We start from the raw sequence: 9688 nt of genomic DNA, 5'->3' as shown, positions 1-9688 counted from the left end.
AAGCCCAGTAAATAGCAAGGGTGAAAGCTTTTCAGAAGATCCCAATGCATAGTCGTGATTAGAAACAAGTGGTTTGGGGTCAGGTTCTGAGAAGGCAAGACGGACAAGATTCAAGACACGGAGGAGAGATTTCTGGTCTCAGCTTTGATATGTTAAGAGTTTAGCACTCATGGCTCGTGTCCTTGGGGGTGGCAAAGAGTCGGACACCACTGAGGGAGCAGACACACACTCACGTCCTTAGAAGGAGCAAATGCTGTGCAAGCTGAAAATTAATGACTTTCTTGGACCAATCAGAGACTTACAGTTGCAGGGTGAGGTCCAATCAGACCTAACCTTGTTGCGCTAGCCACCTGCCCTGAAATAGAGTCAGGTTCACCTGGAGAGGTTCGTTACCTGAGATCTTCTAACCTGGAGTGGACGCCGCTGGGACCCTAAGCTGGTAGGAACGCTACCCTGCTTCTTTTAGTCAAATTCTTGCAGTCCAAGTCAGGCTAACATGAGAGTGAGAAGCTCCTCATCGTTTCTCAGGGTTTTCCTGCAGGAAACCCCCCTGTCACCCCCCAGTTTCTCATGGGGAGGACCACAAAGCTCCTCATGTAGTCTTGGCAAGTCAGGGATGAGGGAAGGAAGGGCAGCCATGGTAAACCCTCCAGGACGCTTCTCCCAAGGAAAGGACTAATCTCCCGGTTGAAGGACTTGGCCAGAGGGCAATTCTTAAACCTTATTCCAGCTCCAGGAAGGGAACCCTGCCTCATGGCCTCCTGTCGCAGCCTTCTTGCCTAAGAGAAAAATAAAGCCTGGTCCATAGCCATAAACCAAAGGCCTATTTACTGTAGTACCTATTACCCTAAACAACCCTGGCTTTTAACCAAAAATTACAAGCCAGGTCAGAAGGCAAATAACACCTTCTCTGGAGACAAATAATTTTCACAACCAAACTCGGATATGACAGAGATGTTGGATTCATCAGGAAAGACTCTAAAATTATTATAATTAAGATGTTAAAGGTGCTCATGGAAAAAGTAGATACATAATCATATATATGGGTTATATAAGCCGAGAGATGGGCACCATAATAAAGAATCAAAACACAGGAGAAGAGGGATTTCCCTGGTGGGCCCGTGGTTGAGAGTCTGCCTGCCAGTGCAGGGGAGATGGGTTCACTCACTGATCTGGGAAGATTCCACATGCTACAGGGTTGAAACCTACAGGCCTAGAGCCTGTACTCTGCAACAAGAGAAGCCCCTGTTTGCAGCAACTAGAGAAAGCCTTTTTGCAGCAACGAAGACCCAGCACAGCCAAAAAGAAATGTAGTAATAGGTGAAGGAATTGGCTTTACACTGGGATAGGGTCAACTACTTTAAGAGGGAAAAAGGAATATTGGTGCAGATGTGGGTGTGCATTTTTAGTTATGTTTTCATGTTCTATTGGTGACTTCTGTTCATTTCAGTCCTCTATTCATGCATCCTCCCTTGCCCCCAGAAACAAATGTCTACTGACTGGGGAGGTATCTGGTAAGGACAATGTTAGGAGACCTTCCTGATGCACTTTCTTGTCCTCCTCCTGGGGCTGTTAACCGGCCTGTATCTCCCTGGGGAACTTGGGATGGCTGTGAGAAAGCAAATACATATAACACGTGAAGAAGTACATTCCTCATTATGATTTGTGGGTGAGGCTTTACATAGACCGATGATCATTCAAGCTTAATTCTGTTACTCAGCCAATTAAAATAAATGCTCAAAAAGATGTCTTTAACTTAGCTATTGTGCTACAATCTCAAATCAAATTACAATTCTTATACTAGATCTGGGCTTTGCTGGGGGCTCAGTGGCAAAGAATCTGCCTGCAATGCTGGACATCTGAGTTCAATTCCTGGGTTGGGAAGGTCCTCTGGAGAAGGGAATGGCAACCCACTGCAGTATTCTTTCCTGGAGAATCCCATGGACAGAGAACCTGGTAGGCTGCAGTCCATGGGGTCACAAAGAGTCAGACATGACTGAGTGACCAACACTTTCACTTTCATACTAGATCTAGCCATTAAAAAAAATGGATGCGAGGGAATACATATTATCTTAAACTACCATTTATGGAGCAGCTATTATGTTTTGAGCTCTGTCCTGTACCAAATGTTTTGCAGAACTCACAATGCCCCTTCCAGGCAGGCTTTTTTTTTTTTTTTTTTAATATCCCAGGTATTTTATTTATTTTTTTTCTTTTAATTTTAGTTTTTTATTTTTTAAATTTTAAAATCTTTAATTCTTACATGCATTCCCAAACATGAACCCCCCTCCCGCCTCCCTCCCCATAACATCTTTCTGGGTCATCCCCATGCACCAGCCCCAAGCATGCTGCATCCTGCGTCAGACATAGACTGGCGATTCAATTCACATGATAGTATACATGTTAGAATGTCATTCTCCCAAATCATCCCACTCTCTCCCTCTCCCTCTGAGTCCAAAAGTCCGTTATACACATCTGTGTCTCTTTCCCTGTCTTGCATACAGGGTCGTCATTGCCATCTTCCTAAATTCCATATATATGTGTTAGTATACTGTATTGGTGTTTTTCTTTCTGGCTTACTTCACTCTGTATAATCGGCTCCAGTTTCATCCATCTCATCAGAACTGATTCAAATGAATTCTTTTTAACAGCTGAGTAATACTCCATTGTGTATATGTACCACAGCTTGCTTATCCATTCATCTGCTGATGGACATCTAGGTTGTTTCCATGTCCTGGCTATTATAAACAGTGCTGCGATGAACATTGGGGTACATGTGTCTCTTTCAATTCTGGTTTCCTCGGTGTGTATGCCCAGAAGTGGGATTGCTGGGTCATAAGGGAGTTCTATTTGCAATTTTTTAAGGAATCTCCACACTGTTCTCCATAGTGGCTGTACTAGTTTGCATTCCCACCAACAGTGTAGGAGGGTTCCCTTTTCTCCACACCCTCTCCAGCATTTATTGCTTGCAGATTTTTGGATCGCAGCCATTCTGACTGGTGTGAAGTGGTACCTCATTGTGGTTTTGATTTGCATTTCTCTAATAATGAGTGATGTTGAGCATCTTTTCATGTGTTTGTTAGCCATCTGTAAAATCTTCATTTTATACCTGAGGGGGCAGAAGCCCAGAGAAACAAATAAATGCACAGAGCTGGGAACAGGTACCCATCCTTGACAAACTCAGGGTTTATTTTTCAACTTCATTCTCTAAAACTACTGCTTATTCCACCATACTATGTGGTTTCATATAATTTTAAAACATGACAAAATTTACACATTGCAGAGAAAAGACAAATGGGCCCTGGAACAGAAGAAAGTGTTTTTGGCACAATTATTGAAAGTATTTTGGGTGTTTTCTATCTAAACACTATTTAAATCTAGATATTTTCTATATAAATAAGGATGGGACTATTTGCAAGGGCAACTGTCAGGAAATTCCTATACTTTATTTTCTACCAGAATTAATTGGTGGTGTGGTTTTTCACACTCCTGTCTGGAGCATCACCAAGGAGCCAGAATAATATGCAATGATTTCTTGATTCTAAGATTCATACTTTATCTTCAAATTTTAACAGTTTGGAATCTGGGATCCATCTTATCACTATGTCTGGGGAAACTGTCCATGGGCCAGGCAGAAGGGTAAGTTGTGATGATTTTCTTTTATTGCCTAAATAAATGAAAACTTAGCTCTATATTAGAGATGATAGTTTATCTGATTTGCACCTCAGTTAAATAATTTGCATTGGTAGCATTTTACTGTATTGATTTAAATGTAAATTTGGATCCCCAACGATTGCTTTTAATGCTTTTACAAGATTATATTATGAGGCAACACTGAAAAAACTTACTGTGACTGTGGCAGTTTCCTTACCAAATGCCAGAAAGTGCAATTAAGTGCAATGGAAATTGCTAAATATTTTTAAATAGGTCATATAATTTTGAAACCTTGAGAGGCTGATGTAACCAAGTAATGCATGGTGAAGGCTTCTCACTGGGGCTCTGAATTTCTGTTTTGTTACTAGCTTCCAGCTGGCTTTGGAAACAAAGTTGTTTAACTTCCAGTGATACGAAATAAGAAAATAGAATGAACTAACTGAAAGATTGACCAGATAGTCAATGCAGATAAAACTTTTTACAAGTCAAATTCATATTGTCAGTTGTAGAGGAACTAAAACTACCCTGTGCTTACGGAGAATTTGTGATCGACGGGGGCTGGGGGAGGAAGACTGAGATAGAAATTCTACTAGGGGTGCTACATAACAATACAAGCTTTCACTAATGCCACATAAACATTGTACAAGAGGGTTTCACGAAAAGCTTTTGCATAAGCCACATAATTGTTATGAGCACAAATTTATGCAGGGATTGAAGAAGACAACAATTGTGTGTAATAGTCATCAGGGGGAGACCTCCTAGAAAAAGTGCTAAAAGGTAAGAATCTCAAGAGCTTGAAAAGTGAGGGATGAGAACTATCTTGTATATTTACCTTCATCCACCTGCCTAGCACCCACAGCAGAATCGTCCACATAGTTGCACTAAAAAGTGTTTGAAAAGCTTGAAAAATGAAGAATGGCACCTCTTAATAGCTATAGAATGTTTAAGGTCATGGAGAAAGAAGCAAAAAAAAAAAAAAAGCCTGACAGAGACTATTCCACTCTTCATACATATTCTCATACACTCCAGACACATTCTTAGAATCAGCACCATGCCTATTTTTAAACATTTCATTTGTCAGCTTTTTATTATTTAAAAAAATGTCCAATTTGCTTAAAACGCCTTAGGGAAAGTATGATCAAATTCATTGATGATACTGACATTGAATCAGAATGGACAGGGACAGAAATACTAGGGCCCATTAAAATGAACCCATGGATTAAGAGCCCTCTCAGCTCTGTGCTCTAGCACATCCAGGGTTTAGTGAAATAAAACCAGAGACAAGCATAGACTGATTCAAGATTGACCTCAGAGGCTGTGATTTTACAGCCTAAGGGACTGAATAGTGCTATGGCCAGACCAAGAAATCCCAGAGGATTGTCTGAATAATCACCTTGTCTCCACGTGGTATCTCGGCTTAAACTGTTTCCTTCAACAATGTGTCAGGGAAGGAATGGGTCTTGACATCCTTATGTGGAAATGTTACCTCAAGCTCACACAGGTTTAAATGATTTTAAATGAGGGTTGTTTGTATTCTGTGAGTACAGCTGAGACATACATGATACATTAGGATATGCAGAAGGCAGAAGAGAGCCCAGGTGGTTTTGTGTATTCTCTTCCACTAGCCCACAAACAAGTCTTTGCTTATTACGTGGGACTGATATCTGAGCATGACAAATTCTTTCAATATGGTAGCCTTAAACTAAAATAGTAAACAAGGAACCAGGACACAGTGTGATGTACTGTGAAATTGGGGAATCAAGTCCAGGGAAATCCAGACATGTTAGATTAAAACTCCTGTTTCTGCAAGTAAGTTGTCATATATAAACAACAGTGGTATCTCTTTAGTTCTTTGAGGTCAAGGTTGTGCAAAGTGGGTTGGAAAGAAGGCAAGGCAAGCAAGCAAGTTGTACAGAGCGTAATTCTTGTTGAAATTCTTGAAGGTTTTTTAAGATTTAGAGTCCTGCTCCTGTGGATGGTACTTACTTTTTCTTTGAAGACAACACTGAGCAGTTGGCGTGCTCCAGATACCATGGCCTTGATGGAAGGCCACAGTGAAGACTTTTGGAAGTCTGGGTAAACAGGGAGGAGGCAAGACATCGTGAAAGTCAGAGAACAGAGGCCTCACCGGGGAGAGCCAAAGGCAAAGGGTAGATGCAGAGGCTACCATTCAAAAGTACCTGTTATGCTTTTTCCACAAATGGTGCTTAGGCGATTGGGCATCCATTGGCCAAAAAAAGAAAAGGACGAAGGAAAAAGAATAGAAGGACTTTGATCCAAACTTCACACCTTATAAAGAAAAAAAATGAACTCAAACTGGATCACAGACTTAAATGTAAAACGTAAAGCTAAAAAGTTTTTAGAAAAAAAATAGACAATTTTTGAAATCTAGGGCTAGACATGAACTCTTAGATGTGACCCCAAATCACAATTCATAAAAGGAAAAATTGATTGATTAGATTGCATCAAAAATGGATAATTCAGAGCACATCAAAAATTAATTTCTTTTCGTTTTGTAAAAAACACCCCTATTAACAGGATTAAAAGATAAGCTATAGTCTGGGAGAAAATATTTGCAAACCATATATCCTGTAAAGGTTTGTTATTTAGTGTATAAATAACTCACAACTCATTAGTTAAAATAAAAGCTCAAGAAAACTATGAGCAAACAATATGAACAGATATGTTATCAAAGAGGCTATAAAATAACAAGCATGAGAAAAGATGATTCACCAGTATTTACCGTTAGGAAAATACAAAGTAAATTCACAGGGAGATATTACTACATACCCATGATACTGATGAACCCACTTGCAGGGCAGGATTAGAGACGTAGACCTAGGGAAGAGACTTGTCAACACAGTTGGCGAAGGAGAGGGTGGGACAAGCTGAAAAGTAGCACTGAAACACGTACACTGCTAAGTCACTTCAGTCGTGTCCGACTCTGTGTGACCCCATAGACAGCAGCCCGCCAGGCTCCCCTGTCCCTGGGATTCTCCAGGCAAGAACACTGGAGTGAGTTGCCATTTCCTTCTCCAATGCATAAAAGTGAAAAGTGAAAGTGAAGTTGCTCAGTCGTGTCTGACCCTCAGCGACCCCATGGACTGCAGCCTTCCAGGCTCCTCCGTCCATGGGATTCTCCAGGCAAGAGTACTGGAGTGGGGCGCCACTGCCTCCTCTGAACATGTGCACTACCGTATGTGAAATAGATAGCTAATAGGAAGTTTAACACGGGGAGCTCACCCTGGTGCTCTATGACAACCTAGACGGATGGGATGGGGTCGAGGGTCGCAGGGAAGTTCAAGAGGAAGGGGACATTTGTATGCTTTAGGTCTGATTCATGTTGTGGTACGGCAGAAGCCAACACAATCTGTAAAGCTATTCTCCTCCAATTAAAATGTTTTTTAAAAATGCCAAAAATAGAATAGCTAGTATTAGAAAGAAAAATAGGGATAACACCAAATGCTGGCAGTGCTGTAGGGAAATTGGTTTACTCATATATTGCTAGTGTCAATATAATGTAGTCCAACCACTCAGGAAAATAGTTTGGCAGTTGCTTATAGAAATAAACATGCAACTCTTATACAGCTTAGAAATTGCACAGGGGGACAGTTACCCCAGAGAAATTAAAATTTATGTTAACACTCATACAAGGACGTGCATAGCAGTTTTATTTGCAAGAGCCAAAATTTGGAAACAACCTAGATATCCTTCACCAAATGTATACTATCATGTAAGAATCAAATCGCCAGTCTATGTCTGATGCAGGATACAGCATGCTTGGGGCTGGTGCATGGGATGACCCAGAGAGATGTTATGGGGAGGGAGGAGGGAGGGGGGTTCATGTTTGGGAACACATGTAAGAATTAAAGATTTTAAAATTAAAAAAAAATAAATCAAAAATAAAATAAAATTGATGGCATATCCATCCTGTGTAATAAATACATCTCAGCAATAAAAAGGAACTAGCCATTGATATCTGCAATACTTTGGATTAATCTCCAGAGAATTATGCTTTATGAAAAAAGATTCCAAAAGTTTGTATACTGTATGATTTTTTTTTCTATAACACTGTTAAATTTATAAAATTTAAGAATGGAGAACAGATTAGTAGTCACTAGAAATTAGAGACAAAGGTTGGTGAACAGAAGGATGAGAGTTAGGAATGGCTGTGCCTGTGTGCTGTGTCACTTTAGTCGTGTTTGACTCTTTCTGACCCTATGGACTACAGTCCGCCGGGCTCCTCTGTCCATGTGATTCTTTAGGTAAGAATACTGGGGTGGGTGCCCTTCCTGCAGGGAATCTTCCCAGCCCAGGGGTGGAACACACGTCTCTTATGCCACCTGCGCAAGCAGCTGGACCGTTACCACCAGCATCACTGAGAAGCCCAGGTGTGTCTGTTAAAGAACAATAAAAGCATCCTTGTGCTGATAGAAATATTCTGTGCTTTGACTATGTTACTGCCAATATTTTGATTGTGATTTCTTTTTGACTCAAGTTTTGCAACATATCACCATTGGGGGAGACTGTAAAGGGTATACAAGATCTCTCTGTAGTATTTCTTAAAACTGCATGTGAATCTACAGTTAATGTAAATCTAAATGTTCAGTTTAGAGACACAGCCGTAGAGAACAAATATATGGATGCCGAGGGGGAAGGGGGACTGGGAGCAGTTAGGAGGTTGAGATCGACACATAATCACTTCTGATACTGTGCATAAAATAGATAACTGATGAGAACCTACTGTATAGCACAGGGCCCTGTGCTGACCTGAAGAGGAAGGCAGGCCAAAAGGGGGGGATATATGTATGGCTGACTCATTTCGCTGTATAATAGAAACTAACAACGCGATAAAGCAAGTATACTAAAATAAGAATAAAATTTAAAAACTTGAACAATTAAAAGAATAAAAATGTGCCTGATTGCCCATAAAGTTAAGAGTGTGTGTGTGTGTGTATCATCTCCTTCCCAGAGTGCAAATCACATATAAGTTAGCTAGATTCTGGGAATACAGAGAGCAGTGGAGCTGAGGAAGTACTTGGTCTTCATTTTATAGCTATAAAAATGAATTTGAATTATTTAAAGCAGAGAAATACCATGGGAAGATGTGTATATAAGAGAAGTCATGGTTTTTCTCTGTGATGTGGATTTGAAGTGTTAACATATTTGGGTAAGGAGAGTAGATAAACTGATGAGACAGAGGGTGATCACTTTCTCCAACCAGGAGGGCATGGTAAGGAACTGGCTATCAAGGCAGAAGCTTTGCAGGTAGTGAGGTGGGGGGAAACACAAGAGATACACAGGTCAATAGCTTGTAGCTTTTGATTTGAGGTGATACTTGGGCAAAGAAGAACATGAAGGACCATTTTGAGTGTGTTCAGTCACTAGAGGCATGGTGGTGCTTTTCAGCAAACAAGTTGCAGGAAGGCAATTGCTAGGGATAGGGGTGTAGGAAGAAGAGTTCCTTGTCTAATATTCAGTCATTTCACTCCCCCATGCCCCATTATCTTTCCATTGGGAAAACTGTGACCCAGGATGTGAAGTCATTGGTCTAGTTTACAAATCTTAAATTCCTAACCCTATAAATTATAATTCTCAAAGAAATATCATGCTAATTTGTCCAGAACTTACATCATAACTAGATGAGTTCTATTACTTTACCTACTTATGAAATTAAACGTAAGCAACTTTCATGGAACTACACTACTGCAACTCTATTTTGGGGAAGCAGAGAACAGCATAGTCATTGCAAATCCACTCAAGAACTGTGGCGCTCCTCAGGAGGAGGTGTCCAGGGTGAATGTGGTGTGGGATATTTATTGAAACTCTGATTCAAGCAGGCTCCATCCAGATTGCAGCGTATGCTCCAACCAGTAATGCTGAAGAAACTGAAGTTGAATGGTTTTATGAAGACCTACGAGACCTTTTAGAACTGACACCCAAAAAAGATGTCCTTTTCATTATAGGGGACTGGAATGCAAAAGTAGGAAGTCAAGAAACACCTGGAGTAACAGGCAAATTTGGCCTTGGAATG

At 40.6% G+C, this 9688-nt stretch overlaps 1 long non-coding RNA gene across 2 annotated transcripts in view; it reads left to right on the top strand.

Moving 5' to 3' along the window:
• The first annotated feature begins 384 nt into the window (after positions 1-384).
• Positions 385-9688, top strand: part of LOC121819011 (uncharacterized) — a 203069-nt gene continuing 193765 nt past the window's right edge. For both annotated transcript variants that reach the window (XR_009599765.1, XR_006059120.2), the window contains exons 1-2: positions 385-439; positions 3576-3639. This is a non-coding gene — a long non-coding RNA (uncharacterized LOC121819011). The remainder of the gene's footprint in view (positions 440-3575; positions 3640-9688) is intronic.

Source organism: Ovis aries, chromosome 3 (assembly GCF_016772045.2).
Source record: "Ovis aries strain OAR_USU_Benz2616 breed Rambouillet chromosome 3, ARS-UI_Ramb_v3.0, whole genome shotgun sequence".
Taxonomy (NCBI): domain Eukaryota; kingdom Metazoa; phylum Chordata; class Mammalia; order Artiodactyla; family Bovidae; genus Ovis; species Ovis aries.
Note: the sequence above shows the minus strand (reverse complement) of the source record. Positions and strands in the feature narration are given on the sequence as shown.